The sequence below is a fragment of the Herpailurus yagouaroundi genome, unplaced genomic scaffold, assembly GCF_014898765.1.
Source record: "Herpailurus yagouaroundi ecotype Mexico unplaced genomic scaffold, PumYag 28, whole genome shotgun sequence".
Lineage (NCBI taxonomy): Eukaryota > Metazoa > Chordata > Mammalia > Carnivora > Felidae > Herpailurus > Herpailurus yagouaroundi.
Genome location: NW_024412376.1, coordinates 78289298 through 78306279, shown reverse-complemented (window position 1 = coordinate 78306279; position 16982 = coordinate 78289298). Strand labels below are relative to the sequence as shown.

Sequence of the window (16982 nt, the reverse complement as noted above, 5' to 3'; positions counted from 1 at the left end):
TTCAAATAATGCAACTATTTAGAAACAGGAAGAGAAAGGAATCAAATAGCTGTTGTTATGTTTCAACCTTTTAAAATACCAAATTAAGTTTTGTTTTGCTTTACAGAAGTAAACATTTGTTTGGGTGGCCATCTTAGAACCTATTCTAGCACTGACTTTTGTCACAGTGCGTAAACATTTTCTTGCTTTGTGTTTTCTCTGGGTAAACATATTGAGAATGTGATTTTCCGTATGCACCCTGTCATTTGCATGGCATTGAGGGATTGGATTTGTCTGAGATATGCAAGATCCCTGAGTCAGGATAAACTCAGCCACTAACTTTCTAAGCGATACTGAGCTATTCCCTCCAGATATCGTTTCTTTGTCTCACAGATTTCTTTCTCCTAAAAGAAAATCGTGTTATGTTAGTCCTCATGCTTTCTATATTATTAAAGCCATCATAACTGCAAGGTTCCATTTAATATATTTCAAAAATAATTATTAAAAAACTTACATCTATACTCTTTAATGCTAAAGGAGGAAAAGAACAAAAGATTAATGGCACACTGATGAGACAGAGCAGAGAAACTCTTGCTCCCAAGATCATCAAACCCAAGGACATGTTCACAACTACCTATAATGTAGGCCAGACCACATAAATGTTAAGCGATGCTTTAAAGTCTTCTGGAAAATAATGCCTTAACTATAGTCACTCTAAATGCAGAGTATGAATGATGCTGTTATTACTTATTTCTACCGTCTTCCATCTATTTTATAGTATTCTTTGATCCATTCTTTGCATTATTCTTGTCTGAAAGTAATATTCTTGATATGCTTAATAAGGAGACCCCTCCTTTGTTCCTAGATGCTGTGGCCACTGATCAACAAAAGCCATTGAAAGACTTAATCCTTGAAGCTTGGCACCACATCAGTCTGGAAGTAGTTTACATGCAGAGTCCCTTGGAGTAAATACTCATTAGAGGTTCTGTTGGCTCATTTGGTCACCCACATTTTGCAGTGGGTGGCCCGGTTGGTATCCTCATTATTTTATTTTCCACCCTTGAAAAAAATCCAGATGTAGCAACCTGAGACTACTTTCTTCAGTACTCTAAATCTATTGTGATGGAGTGTCCGTTCATTTGTGATGCTAGTTAATAGGTACAAAGAAGTAAGTGCCTCAGGCTGGTAATGCTATAATAATTTTTTTGCTAATATACCCTTTTCAGTGCAACCTCCTGAAATGCAATCTGATCACTTCAAGGACAATTCACTAGTAATTTCTCACACCTGAGAATTTAAAAAATTGTGTCACCTCCCTCCCTCCCTCTCTCTCTTTCTTCCCTCCCTCTCCTTTTCACCCCCATCTTTACATCGATGAACAAACCAGTTCACAGAAGCAAAATTCATCAAAGTGATTCACAAATTCCAGAGGAAAACTCCTGCTTTTTCACTTACTACCTAGATAGATCTTTACTGTGTAGCGCTTCTTGATTTGTACTTGGATCAGAGAAACAGTTTCTATAAAGCCATCCTTCTAGGTTTAGCAATGAAGCTTTTCAAGAAGAAACAACCAATTCATGTTTCTTGACTGCCTATTAAGTGAAAAACAAAGTGCCTTAAAATATAAGCAGGGCAAACCTGTCTTCTTCCAACAGAGCTTGCATTCTTGTTATAAAGCCAACATAAATAAGTTGGTACTTTTTCCTCATGATAATTTTGAGCATCTGCAAAATACTTATAATAATATCTACTGGATGAGGTATTTATTAATACATGTACTCAAATTTAAACATACATAAAGTTCCTAGAACATTGCTGGCTTGTTTTATAGGTACTGATACAAGAGAAGCTATCGCATTCTTCTTGTATGAATTAGCATCAATTTTCCATAAGAAAACATGTAAAGGTTTTAATTTTAGAATCTATAAAACTCTAAGATTCTTTTCTTAATTTCCCCGTGGATGATAGGAAATGGAGAGGAGATAGGGTGTTGGACAATGAGGGAGTATGACCACGTAATAGACATTGGGCATTATATTGTATATTTGCATCCATTATCGCACTTAATACTCAAAGTGCCCATGAAAGGTACATACTGTTTTCTCTGTTGTGAAAAAAATAAACAAAACAAAACAAAACTAAAAAGTGGGCCAAGAAAAATTAAATAAAGAGCCAGGATGTGAGGGCAAGTTCATCTGGCTCAAAAAGTCACATTTTTCTCATTCCTCAAGGTCTGGTCAGACTACTTAATATTGTTTTCTTCAAAGACAGGAAGACTGTAGGAAGCACGCTGTCATCTTGTGCAAAGTTGTACAGTATCATGGATTCTAACTGCTGGTAAGATTTAATGACTGTGGAAAAAAAAAAAAAAACAGCAAGGTATCCTCCTGTGCACCATAAATAGGCCACTCCATGGTAAATTACACACTCGTGACTTATCCTAGAAGGGGCCCCATGTCGTGGTTGGACAGTGTTGCTGACCGAAACCATAAGGGCTCGCACGTGTTCAGGATCTGTTCTGTTAAGTGTGTCACACACTCAGCTAATGCTGTGCTATCCCCAGCCTTACTACCAACTTACACTCACCGTACTTGTGCACAGATGCACTTCTGTCTTTCTCATCCGTCATAGTATCCAGATGTTTGTTTGTTTGTTTGTTTGTTTGTTAAACCTTGACATTTAACCATGTAAGACTTTGATAAATGGTCAAATAGATTCATAAGGGGATAATTCATAAAAATAGTCACTTTAATTTATTATCATAAATCTTAAATCACTCATCCACAGACCTACACATAAAATTTCATTCTGCTGCATGTATTTTGGTTTCTGCTACACCAGTCTATATTAAAGAAAGCTTCTCTCATCTGGAATGCTATATGAACTCTGCAATAGTTTTAATTTTAACACGACAATTGCTGTACAGCTACACATGTTCATTTTGTTTCAATGTGATTTGAAACTCAGCACATTCTGAGGCACTAGGATTCATTTCAATTTAGACTATATGGTTGTGTATCTACAGTACCTATACATCTACACATTTACATATATAGATATATACCTCAAGATATAGTTATGTGCACATATATAAACATTATACCTGTCTATATGTTACCACAAAGTAAGTTTAAATGTTTAGGCTTGAACCTTCTAAGCTTAAACTTTTTAACTTTTCTGCATGTTATATCCTGACTATTAAATCATGCATGACATCTGCTTAAACACAAAGTGAAGCCAATGGAGGAAATGTAATTTGACTTTCACTCAGCATTACACGATATATCATATCAGAAGTATAACAAGTATAACAAGTTATAATTTTGGACACAAGGAATTTGACTTTTCTATTCTAGATGATTGACTCTGATTAAATAAGATAAATGTATGCTAAATTCTTCGTAAATAAGTTCATAGGACATTTATTTATCCATCAACAAGCTTGTTAAAGAGATTCTATGCATAAAGGCAAATAAATGTGCTGTGGTACTGTTGCTATTTTCAATAATGCTACCAAAAATAACGAGGTGCTACAGGCCAGGTAGTACACAGGGCACTTGGAAAATCCTAAGATATTTGAGAGGTAGTCCAGGCCATCATGAAGTTTATTACCTAATATTATTAAATTAACAGTCTACTAATTTTCTTTAAAAAAACACACACACATACATGGTTTCATTTTATCCTTATCACAACAATATGAGGAAAATGCTATTATTATCTCCCCACTCAAAGATGACAAGTGACATGAAGAAGAATTCAATCCAGGTCAGGACTCCAAGTCCTGTACATGTTGTTCAATTGAAATCACAATTGTGTGAAAAATATCTGCTCATAATTTTGCCAATGCAGCATATAACAATTTAAAAATTATTTAAATGAATAAAGAAATTGTGGTTTATATACACAATGGAATACTATGTGGCAATGAGAAATAATGAAATATGGCCTTTTGTAGCAACGTGGATGGAACTGGAGAGTGTTATGTTAAGTGAAATAAGTCATACAAAGAAAGACAGATACCATATGTTTTCACTCTTATGTGGATCCTGAGAAACTTAACGGAAGACCATAGGGGAGGGGAAGAAAAAAAAAAAAAGGTTAGAGAAGGAGAGAGCCAAAGCATAAGAGAACTGAGAACATGGGGTGCCTGGGTGGCTTGGTCGGTTAAGCGTCCGACTTCGGCTCAGGTCATGATCTCACGGTCCGTGGGTTCGAGCCCCGCATCGGGCTCTGTGCTGACAGCTCAGAGCCTGGAGCCTGTTTCAGATTCTGTGTCTACCTCTCTCTCTGCCCCTCCCCCGTTCATGCTCTGTCTCTCTCTGTCTCAAAAATAAATAAACATTAAAAAAAATTAAAAAAAAAACTGAGAACAAACTGAGAGTTGATGGGAGGTGGGTGGGTGGATGATGGGTATCGAGGAGGGCACCTTTTGGGATGAGCACTGGGTGTTGTATGGAAACCAATTTGACAATAAATTTCATATTAAAAAAATTATTTAAAGTGTTGATTGACTCTGCTGTTATCAGTCAGCCTATATGGGGGAAATGGATAGAATCAGAGTATAGCAAAGGAACTGTCAGCACAGAGCCTGGACTGGGGGCTCAAACTCACCAATCCAGAGATGGTGACCTGAGCCAAAGTTGCACACTTAGCCGATGGAGCCACCCAGGTGCCCCTGGCCTGAATTTTTTCAAAAGTGAATTGAATTAGCAACAAAATTATTGTGATTTCATGCTGACAAATTATGCAAACAAATATTTTTAGCTCTTATTGGGAAAATAAAGATTTTTCTTATCAACCACTACATTTTATCCATTATTCAGTCTAAAATCTTTAAAAGCAATTACACAAATGAAAACATTCTTCCATCCTATTTAAAGCCTAAATCTTTGAATGTTTTTGGGAGGTGTTGTGAGTATAGGGTCCAGGTACAAATAGGCATCTTTCCACTGCATTCAAATTGTGTTACCATGCATTTATTCCCTTTGTATTTGAATCTCCTACTTTTTGAACCACAATGTCAAAACTGGTCTATCATCCCCCAAACAGAGGAGCCCTGTTTTCTTGACACCAAATCTTTGTTAGGGTAATCATCTTCACTGTCCTTTGCATCCTTCATGGTCTTTAACTATCTGAAATCCTGTCTCCACTTTGAAGTTTACTGCAAAACCCATCTTCATTGCTCAGTGATACTTTCCCACATCCATTCCCAACCAAAGAGACTTTTCCTCTTCACTGAACTATTTTTGTTTTTAACCATCACATATCATTCATTCCCTTTATATGGCACATATTTAACATATTTATGTTTTAGGTATATTCTCATCTCTTCAGGTAAATTATAAATTCTTGGACACCAAAACTTACAATTTTTTTTTCTTTAGGGTTATAATAGCAATTAGGGCAATTTTGATATACTCAATAAATACGGGGCAAATCAATGAATTATTATCAACAATTTCAACACAAATATCACTCTAATGACACATTTTGTAATTCTTATATTACAACCTACACAATAAATATTCAAAACCTTATTCAAAAGCGAAGATCTGTCTAGTTTGTTCAGGGAGGGAGAGAGAGAAGGACTGTGGAAGGTACAGGATCTGTTCGCATACGTCACTGTTCTCATCACCACTTTTGTTGACTGGAAAGTCTCCTGTGCCTCATTCCCTAGTTTCTGGGCTTCCTAATATGGCAGAACAGGAATAAACCAAGACTAATTGGTGCTGTTGACACTGGGGACATTATATAACAAAGGGAGGACTAAAAGGTACTATTTGTTTCCTTCTCTCTTTTGCACATTAATAAACATGACAACTACGAAAGTACATAACTGGACCAGTAATATGCTGGTGTGGTTATTTTGTAAATATGGAAGAAAATGTAAATTTATGCCTTCCATGTACATGTTGAGCATCCAACTTCATAGCATAAAGGTGCCATAACCTTAGTCTACACAAAGAAAAGCCAGCCACAATGAGATTATGTAGAGTATGTTAAGCAGTAGCCAAAAAGAAAGGAGGATGGGAGGAAAGAGAATCATTTTTGGGCAATCAAAAAAATTCAGTGGAGAAAGGATAGTGTTTTCAATAAGTGGTACAAGAGCAATTGGATATCCATGGGGGGAAAAATAATAGCCTTGACCAAAATCTCACACCTTATACAAAATTAAAAAAAAAATTAATATTTACTTACTTTTGAAAGAGAGAGGTTATAAGCAGGAAGGGGAAGAGAGAGAGAGACAGAGAATCCCAAGCAGGCTCCAGGCTCTGAGCTGTCAGCACAGCCCAACGTGGGGCTTGAACCCACAAGCCATGAGATCATGACCTGAGCTGAAATCGGACACTTAACAGACTGAGCCACCAGGAACCCCTCCACCTTATACAAAATTTAACTCAAAATGAATCACAGGTTTCAATGTAATTATAAAACTATAAAACTTCTAAGAAAAACAAAAGCAGGAGAAATCTTTGAGATCTAGGACTAGGCAAAGAGTTCTTAGACTTGACCAAAACATAATTCCCAGAAAGAAAAAAAATGATAAATGGACATGATCAAAATTTTTAAAACTCTGTTCTATGAAATTCAAAGACAGGTGACAGAGTAGGAGAAAATGTGAAAATTACATCTGTGACAAGGGTCTAGTACACAGAGTATATAAAGAACTCTCAAGGGGCGCCTGAGTGGCTCAGTCGGTTAAGCATCCGACTTTGGCTCAGGTCATGTCGTCAGGGTTCCTGGGTTCAAGTTCGGCGTCGCGCTCTGTGTTGACAGTTCAGAGTCTGGAACCCACTTAGAGTTCTGTGTTTCCCTCTTCTGCTCACTCTCTGTCTCTCTCTCTCAAAAATGAATAAACATTTAAAAAAAAAGATTTTTTTAAAAGAACTCTCAAAACTCAATAATAAACAGGCAAACAATTCGATTTGAGAGTAGGCAAATGACATGAAGAGGCATTTCACCTAGGAAAACATACAGATGACAGAATGCATCTGAAAAGATATTCAAGATCTTTAGTTCTTAGGGAATTGTAAATTAAAACCACAATAAGCTGGGTGCCTGGGTGGCTCAGTCAGTTAAGTGTCCGACTTCGGCTTGGGTCATGATCTCACTGTTTGTGAATCTGAGCCCCGCGTCTGGCTCTGTGCTGACAGCTCAGAGCCTGGAGGCTGCTTTGGATTCTGTGTCTCCCTCTCGCTCTCTGCCCCTCCCCCACTCGCGCTGTGTCTCTGTCTCTCAAAAACAAATAAACGTTAAAAAATTAAAAAAAAAAAAAAACGAGATATCAGCACACACCTGTCAGAACGGCTAAAATTTTTTTAAAAAAATTAGTGACAGTACCAAATATTGGTGAAGATGCCGAGAAAATGGATCACTCACACATTGGTGATGGGAATTTAAATGGCACGGTACTCAGGACAATAGTTTAGCAATGTCTTTAAAAGATAAAAATGCAACTGTCATATGACCCAGCAATTATACTCCCGGGCTTTTATTTCAGAGAAATGAAGACTTCTGCTTATACAAAAACCTGGGTACAAGTGCTTACACAGCAATTGTATAAAATTTTACCATTTGAATCATGTTTAAGTGTGTAGTTCAGTGACATAAAGTACATTCGCAGTATTGTGCAACCATTGCCACTATCCATTTCCAGAATTTTTTCATCATCCCAAATAGTAACTCCATTCGCATTAAACAAGAACTCCCCATTTTCCTCTCCCGTTCAATCCCTGGTAACCTCTACTCTCCTTTTTCTCTCTAGGAATTTGCCTATTTTAGGTAATCCTGTAAGTGGAATCATACACTACGTGTCCTATTGTTTCTGGCTCACTTCATATAGCATAATGTTTTCAAGGTTCATCCATGATGTAGCATGTATCAGAATTTCACTCTTTTTTAAGGCTGAATAATATTTTATGCTATGCATGTACTACATTTTGTTTACCCGTTTATATGTTGGTGCACATTTGAGTTGTTTGTACCTCTTGGCTACTGGAAATAAAGTTGCTGTAAACATTGGTATGCAAGTATCTGTAGCAGCTTTATTCTTTTTTTCATATTTTAATTAAAATATTTTATTATAAAGACTATCTAATACAGAGATTATATAAAATTATAATGTATATTATATAACACATAATAATTTTAAATAAAATTATGATATGTATATAAAAAGAATATAATTTAATGCCATATGCCTGTTAACCCAGACTCAATAATTATCAATTTAAGGACAATTTTGTTTCATCTATATCCATACTTATCTTTCTAGATTTCATTTTGAAGCAAATCCCGGTCCGCATATAATTTTATCCAGAAATAGTCACTACATATACCTAAAAGACAGAGTCTTAAAAACAATAATACCATTACCACACTAAAAAACTAAACTTCTTAATATTAGCAAACTCCACAGTTCATGTTCAAATATTGCCAGTTGTCTCAAGTTGTTCAAATCAAAAGACCAAAAGATTTCACATATTGTAATTGGTAGATATGTTTTTATGTCTCTCAATTTTAAATGATTATTTTTATTTCCTTTACAATTTATATGTTAAAGAAACAGTCATTTGTTTGAGTTCATGACATTTTGAATTTTGCTGTGGAATCATACAGCAAGAGTCTCTCTGACTCTTGTATTTCCTGAAACCTGGAAACCTGGAAACCTAATCATATTTAGATTATATTTCCTTGCAAAAATACTTCAGAGGTAGTTTTATGTATTTCCATGAGGAAGCATTGATGCCTCTCAAACATGTATTAATTATCTAAATCCATCAACTCATTAAGGACTGCAAAATGGTGGTATTCTAATTATATCTCTTTCACTTAATAAGTTAGAACATAATTATGAGGAGAAACTTCTCAAAACATATTTGGTTACCCTGGGATTCCGTTGGTACAAGAAAAGGTGGATAAATTCATTCTGTATTAACCAGCTTTCAAAATAATGAATCGGTGACCTCGCATCTTCCAAAGGTGAACAACGACTTTTCTTTCTTTTCCCCCTTTGTATTGTCTCTTGTTTTTTTTTTTTTAAAGAACCTTAATGACCTACATATTTAATCATATTTTATGTATTTTAATTCATTAGTCAGTGGGAGATCTTTCTTTCTTTCTTTTATTTATTTATTAACTTGTTTTATTTTTTATTTTTTTTAAATTTACATCCAAATTAGTTAGCATATAGTGCAACAATGATTTCAGGAGTAGATTCCTTAGTGCACTTTACCCATTTAGCCCATACCCCCTCCCACAACCCCTCCTGTAACCCTCAGTTTGTTCTCCATATTTATGAGTCTCTTCTGTTTTGTCCCCCTCCCTGTTTTTATATTATTTTTGTTTCCCTTTCCTTATGTTCATCCGTTTTGTCTCTTAAAGCGCTCATATGAATGAAGTCATATAATTTTTGTCTTTCTCTGACTGACTAATTTCACTTAGCATAACACTCTCCAGTTCCATCCACATAGGTGCAAATGGCAAGATTTCATTCTTTTTGATTGCCGAGTAATACTCCATTGTGTGTGTGTGTGTGTGTGTGTGTGTGTATATATATATATATATATACACCACATCTTCTTTATCCATTCATCCATCGATGGACATTTGGGCTCTTTCCACACTTTGGCTATTGTCGATAGTGCTGCTATAAACATGGGGGTGCGTATGCCCCTTCAAAACAGCACACCTGTATCCCTTGGATAAATGCCTAGTAGTGCAATTGCTGGGTTGTAGGGTAGTTCTATTTTTAGTTTTTTGAGGAACCTCCATACTGTTTTCCAGAGTGGCTGCACCAGCTTGCATTCCCAAGCAGCTTTATTCTTAATTGACAAAAATGGGAAACAAACCCAGATGTCTTTCAACGGGTAAATTGTTAAACAAACTGGTATTCCATACCATGAACTATTATCCAGCAATGAAAATATAAACTATTAATACACACAACAGCCTCTTAATGAAGTTCCAGAGAATTATGTTGAGTCAGAAAAGCCAGTCCCCAAATATTACATAGTGCATGAATCCATTTAAGGAACATTCTTTTTTGTTTAAAAGTTTTATTTATTTTTGAGAGAGAGAGAGAGAGAACTAGTGGGGGAGGAGCAGAGAGAGAGAAAGAGGGAGACATAGAATCCGAAGTAGGCTCCAGGCCCTGAGCTGTCAGCACAGAGCCTGATGCAGGGCCAAACTCATGAACCCTGAGATATGACCTGAGCTGAAGTTGGACACTTAAATGACTGAGCTACTCAGGTGCCCCTGTTTATGAAACATTCTTAAAGTGACAAAATTAGGGCAGGAGAGAAGTATCCGGGACTATAAAAGGCAACATGATAGATAATTGCAGAATGGAAATGTTTTGTATCTTGACTCACATCAATGTCAAACCCTGGTTGTATTGCACTATACTTCTGCAAGATGTTACCACTGTGGGATACTTGGCAAAAGGTCCACTGGATCTCTCTATGTCACTTATTACAATTGCATGTGATTCTACAATATCACGTTTAACCAAAAGAAAGAAAGAAAAGAGAGAGGGAGAGAGAGAGAGAAAGGGAGAGTGGGAAGGAGGATGGAAGGAAGGAAAGAAATCTCAATCAGATATACAAATATACAAATTCAACCAGTGTCTCTGATGGGGACACAACCTGAGTCGTTAGCTAAGTCTCCTCTCCCTCACCGCCTGATGGAGGCACTGTGTGAATTTTAAGAACTTCCCATAATGGAAAGGGTGGTGACTCAGATTCAGTTTAATAGCCACAGTGTATTGCACACAGTACAATTATAAAATGGTACTATTTTAAATTTCTTTCAACTCGTATTTATTTACAGAATTCCCTGAAAAGTTTTTGCAGGAGCTATATTGTGACACTAAATACCTACCGTCAGTGTAGAGGATTTTTTCTTAATGGGGATGTGTTATGGAAGCAGAGGGCATACTCTGTTCCTCTTCATATTGTATACATATTTTGCCTGTTACTGAAGATTTATGATGAGGGAAATAACTTTGAGTCTTATGTTAATTGTTTGAGGCCTTGCTTTGACAGCGCTAATTGTTTAGTTTTAATGGGAGACATTGTTGTGAAGTGAAAGCAGAAGTTTAAATAAAAAAAAAATCAGAGTTGGTTCCTTTTAAGTTCCTGATGTCATGCAGTCCCAAGCAATTTGAGGCCAAATGTTACTAGATTCTCTCTTAAGGTTCTTTAAAAAGTTACAAATTTCAATGCACATTACCAATCTTAGTATGGCATAGCAATGTACCACAGAATATATTCCTCTATAAACTATTTCAGGAAAGCAAGTATTCTAGATTTTCTGTTTGCACATATCAGTGAGACTAATTCACACACACACACACACACACAACAATGAACGCGTGTCAGAAGAGTCTACAATCTCTCTAATTTGAAGCAGCTGGTATATTCTAAATATGGAGAGTTCAAGCTTCCAGAATCATCAGTACCATCATTAAGAATCAGAATCATTGATTCAAATGTTCTTTATTATTCTCCCTGTTGGGGAATTTATATCACATAGCTGTTAGCTCTTCCCTATTGTTCTCAGACTGTCATGCATAAATGTCAACAAGAGTGTACTTCATTCATACTCTAAAATTAAATCCTTTATCCCACAATTAGCCATAATCATGACCACATACGACTATGATTTACCATAACTAAAATAGATGGCGTGGGATTTATTGTTGGCTTGTATTTGAAATAGCAAAGGCAGATTTTTGAATTAAATAATTGCATGCTATTTGGGATATAATTACTACTTATTTTGTTTTCCCTGTATCTCCATCTAGTTAGATAGCAAATTGCTACAATGTCCCATTAGTAAAATCTCAGGGACTGCTGTGTGTGTGTGTGTGTGTCTGTGTGTGTCTATATGTGTGTGTGTATAAAATACGCTCTTTGAAAACATGATCATTCCTAGTAGAGTATACTGGATTATGAACTCTTTCTTAATAACAATTTTTAAATCATCTTAATTGACAACTTATATGTACTGTCACTGTGTGTACCTAAGTCAATGATCTCATTTGAATGGCATAATGATTCTAGAAGTCAAGAGTCTGTAAGACACTTCATTTCTCTTGCTTGCTCAATACCACATTTCTTTCCATGGTAACAGCACCCTGATGTTTTATATAAGAACTCAGTCTCTCTTACTGCAGTTTGTTGGTCAGGACACCCTACTTTCTCCTGCCCTCCCTTGGCCAAAGGAAGGAACGCAGGACCCCAACCAGACCCTGCAGACTCTTTCAGGGAATTTGCATCTTGAGTAGAAAGGCCAAAGGATGAAATTAGGTAAGAGTTCTCCCATTCTGGTCAAGGTGCCCTAATAATGTCCACAAGGTGTTGCTTTCCAGACCTCTGGCACTCCATCACTTCATATTCTTCTGAGGCCTAATTCATTCTTTCCTTGGATTATTTCAGCTACCTCGTATTATAACAATAAGTTTCCTTTTAAAAAATATTTTGTGTCAGTTACTTAAGAGTTGGTTTCTGTTGCTTGCACCTGAAGAACCCTAACTGATATGACACTACCCTCTTTTTGCAGATAAGGAAGTTGGGGTGTCAAGAGGAGCTAGCCCACCATCCTGCAGCATTTAAGTAACATGGCTAAACTCACAACTGCCTCATTTCAGCTCAGCTTTTAATCCTAGGTAACATTGCCTCTATTTTCATCTTCAGAAGAGCTTAGATGAGAAAGTATCTAGGTGGTCACACAGTCATCCTAGATCAGGCTAAACAGTAAAATGGGTAGAAGAGGAAGCATCCCTTGCTTTGTTACATTTAATCAGATGGTCGGTATTTATTATGCACCCAAAGGATTTCTTGCACTAAACAAGAAGTCCAAAACCATAACCAATTTTGCAGTGATCCTGTAGGCTCCTATAATTTCCTTTTTAGAGTTTAATGTCACACAGCTGTGCACAATTCCGGAATTAACATGGGTTCAAGTACAGTCCCTACCTCCATTTAAAAAAATATTTTTATTTCACACCCATTTAGCAAGGGAGGATACGTGAAGTCCAGGGCAACAAGTGCTAACATGTGTGTAAACATCACTTTAAAACTCCCAATAAGAATTACACTGTAAGTTGGAGTCAGTGCAGGAGGATCAAATTATGCATAGACTGAAAATATGAACAGGAAGCAGCACTGTGACATCTTCAACCCCAAATGGAAGACCTTTGTCTCTTTTGTGACTTGGGCACAGTTTCCATCTCTGAGCCTCTGTTACACCCTTTTCCATTGTCATTAAAGGGAAGCAAGACTAAGGGTCCACATAGGACTCTGATTAAGGATCAAGAGCAGGAGGGGATGAGATAGTGGCTGGGGATGGGGCTGGACTCAGCAGAATGCAAATTGGCCTGATTTATTTCACCAAACCTCTGGCTCTTCCTTCCTGCAAGTGACCTGACAAGCCACCCCTAGACACAACTTTTCATGGAAGTATTGTGAGCTATGGTCTTTCCTAGGGCTGTTTGAAAATAGTTCCCCTTGGGGCAAAAGAAGTGCAATGTGGTCTGCGAGGTTGGGTAAGAGGGAAAAGGAGGCTAAAGACCATCTACATTGCAAGGAAAGCTTAAAGATCAAAACCTAGTATAATTAACAACTTGCCCTTCTAAATTTTAAGATGCCGTAGAGTAAGGAGTAACTCTTATTTGGTGTGCTAGAGTGATCCTGGGCTATAAAGATCAAGAAATCTGGGCTTGATTTTGGCCTCCATGTTTACGAACCATGGGCAAGTAACTTCTCCATGCCTCAGTTTCCTGGTCTGTAAAATGAGGGTATCTCAAAACAGTCCTATCTCTCAGGATTGTTGAGAGAGTCGAATTAAACAATTTATCCAAAAATTGTCTAGCATATGATAGCTATTCAGCATTATTAATATTTCCTGACATTTGGGAAACATTTTTGAGGATTACTCCACTAGACCACACCATAAAAATTGTTTAGGAAACATTGTTAGAAGCTAAGTGTCACCTAGCTAATAGTGCCCACTAAATATATCCCTCCAACAAACTTGTTTATTTTCTCTTTTAAAACAGAGTTCTGGGGCACCTGGGGGGCTCAGTTGGTTTAGCGACTCTTGATTTTGGCTCAGGTCATGATCCCAGGGTCATGGGATCGAGCCCTGCATCAGGCTCCACACTAAGCATGGAGCCTGTTTGAGAGGGAGCCTCTCTCTCCCTCTGGCCCCCTCTCCTACTTGTGTTCTCTCTCTCTCTCTCTAAAATAATTTAAAAAATAGAGTGGTAATTTAGCTCATAAAGAATAAAATGAATCACAGATTTTTAAAATTTTCTTTCTTCTTTCCTTCTTTCTTCTTTCTTTCTTTCTTTCTTTCTTTCTTTCTTTCTTATTTTTTATTGTTTTGGTTGCAGGGTGGTATTAGTTGGGTCCAACAGTCAGAAACTGATGGTATATTTAAACTGTGTATTTGAAAAGAATAAAAAAGGGCTATATTCAGTAGAGTGGGCAAGGTTTAGAGAAGAAAAGGCCAATAGTAGGAGGCATTATTTGGAATTTTTTAGTAACCACATTAAAGAAGTGAACAGAAGCAGGTAAAATTATTCTTAATAATAAATTTTGTTTAACCCAACATAGCCAAAATATTATTTTAATATGTAATAAATATAAAGAAGTTATTACATGTGTTTCTCTTTTTTCATGTGAAGTCTTTGAAATCTGGTGTGTATTATATATTTAAGCCTATCTCAGTTCAAATAATGTCTCAAGTAAAATGAAGTCCTACCAAAACAACAAGGTTGTATTTAATGAAAAAATGTTTTATACTGTTTGTTTCTAAAACTTTAATATTAGTTAATCGTAACCAAATAAAATAAAAACATAAATTCATCAGTTATCCTATTATGTTAGTCACACCATCAGGTGGCCAATAGCCCCATGTAGCTAGTGGCTACCATATTGGATGCTGCAGGTTTAGAGAAACAAAAAGTGGTATAGTAGTCTGAGGTGAGCAGAGCAGGAAACCATTATTTCTTGTAAGCCTGAAGAGGAAGCACTTGTTACAGAAGCTGGAATAGTGTTGCTATATGGAGAGAGTCCCCTCCACACACCTTTGGTTGAGGTACATAGTCAACTTAGATGGCTAGGAAACAGAAAGAATGAAAAGTATAAATACCTGGACCCACACTCTTCTAGTGGTGTGCTGGTAACCTGATTTTCCAACACTGAAAACCCTGATTTGTAATATTTGCTCATTTCCATGGTATAAATTCTCCTATCACGGCTGATTGCACACTGACAACATGATGTCACTGAAAGCAGACTTGGCAACATTGGCTCTTTCCAACATACCACTGAAACTCCTCCCATCATTTAGTCTCCTGCTACTCCTTTCTGATGGTCAAACTCAACTGGGAACCACAGGCAAGGGTGCCCATGACACACTTCTTGCAGGTCTGCCTCCCAAGGCACTGAATAGGTTGATGAGGGATCAGAAAGAAGGGGAAAATATATCCAATGCTTAAATTAAAAAAGGTCTGTCTCCTTTTTTTTTTCCTTCTGCACATATAGGAAGAAAATGACCACAAGGAAGCTGAAATCTGTAGCACAGACTTTGAAGGTAGGATGCTAAATAGGAAAGGCATCATATTCTTTTCTAGATTAAAAAATTTTGTCCTATGTGAGTATAGAATTTATACAGAGGAAAAATGCCCTTCCGATATAACCCATGGTGCATAAACAGTTGGGTAAAACAGTTAATGTGGCCTCACAAATTATCAGAGAACACATTTCTTTTTTTGCAATAGATTAGGAAACTTCCTTTGTGAAAAGAAATTCTACAATTATTGAGATGTTACTTTTTTGATATGAAACAATGACCTTATATATATTAATAGTATAATTATTCAGTATGTTGACAAAATTGATGTAACATATAAAGTGAGGTTCAGATTCAATTATTTCAGCCTCCATTTTAGGACTCATCCAGGTTTGTACACCTGCGATCTCTCATGGCTGTCTTCACCCTTATACTCAGAAATCTTTCAAACCTTTTCTTTTAGTTCCATTCCTCTGCAATATGAATACATGTCTTCATCATGCTGCTCTGGTACCTGGGCCAGCTGCATGGCCCTCTGCCTTCTCTCTTTCTTTCCAGGTAACCCCACCTGGAACCACTAGGTGATTCTTCCTAAGACACTGTTTTTTATATCATCATACTGCTCAAGAACATAAAAGGTTCTCTTTTGGTCTGGCCTTCAAAGAACCCCATAACTTGATTTTAACCTACTTGTCTGAAGTTTCATGCAAGCACTTCCATGAAGCCAGGTCAAGTGATTGCAATCCCTAGAACACAGGCTCAATTTGCTACAGTGCTTTTCTTCCATACTGATTTTTTTGTGGTTGTTTTGTTTTGTTTTGTTTTTTGGCCTGACCTGTCTCTCTCTCTCTCTCTTTCTCTCCCTCTCTCTCTGTCTCTCTCTGTGTCTCTCTCTCTCTCTCTCACACACACACACATACACACATCAGAATACTACTTTTCCTAATCTGTACTTCTCCAAATTCCACCCATCATTGGGGCTTTAACTTTTCAAAGCCCTCATAACCATTTGACCAACATCCTCAGCTCCAAACCCTGAACTCCAGTGACAATTCCCTCACTCCCTTTGCCACTTGGAGCCTCTCTCCTTTTGTTTCCATGAACCTTGCATCATTCCGTTTTGTTTCCATCCTAACACTAAACTCTAAACTGATCCCATGGAGCCAGCAAGGTGACCAGATTTTGAATCTAAGTCACTTGCCAAACTTTCCTCAGAGTTCCAAGATAAGCAGCAGGTTATGAAACACCAACAATTCTTACCGGTAAATGTAACAAGATTATCTCAGCTTGAACAAATTGATCCTGTTATCCGCAGTTACATATATAATGCTGGTCTGCCCTAAATCCTGAAATCACCATATTATTAGATGAAAGATTTACATTAAGTAGTAGCAGAAATACTACTATTTCTGGGGTTA

The 16982-nt window shown here is 36.9% G+C and overlaps 1 protein-coding gene and 1 non-coding gene across 2 annotated transcripts in view; one reads left to right on the top strand and one right to left on the bottom strand.

Moving 5' to 3' along the window:
* DKK2 (dickkopf Wnt signaling pathway inhibitor 2) overlaps window positions 1–16982 on the bottom strand; it is a 102577-nt gene that overhangs the window by 41715 nt on the left and 43880 nt on the right. The gene's annotated exons all lie outside the window — the stretch shown is intronic.
* Window positions 10917–11031, top strand: LOC121040023 (U5 spliceosomal RNA). Its single transcript, XR_005795098.1, has one exon. It is a non-coding gene; the product is annotated as a U5 spliceosomal RNA (small nuclear RNA).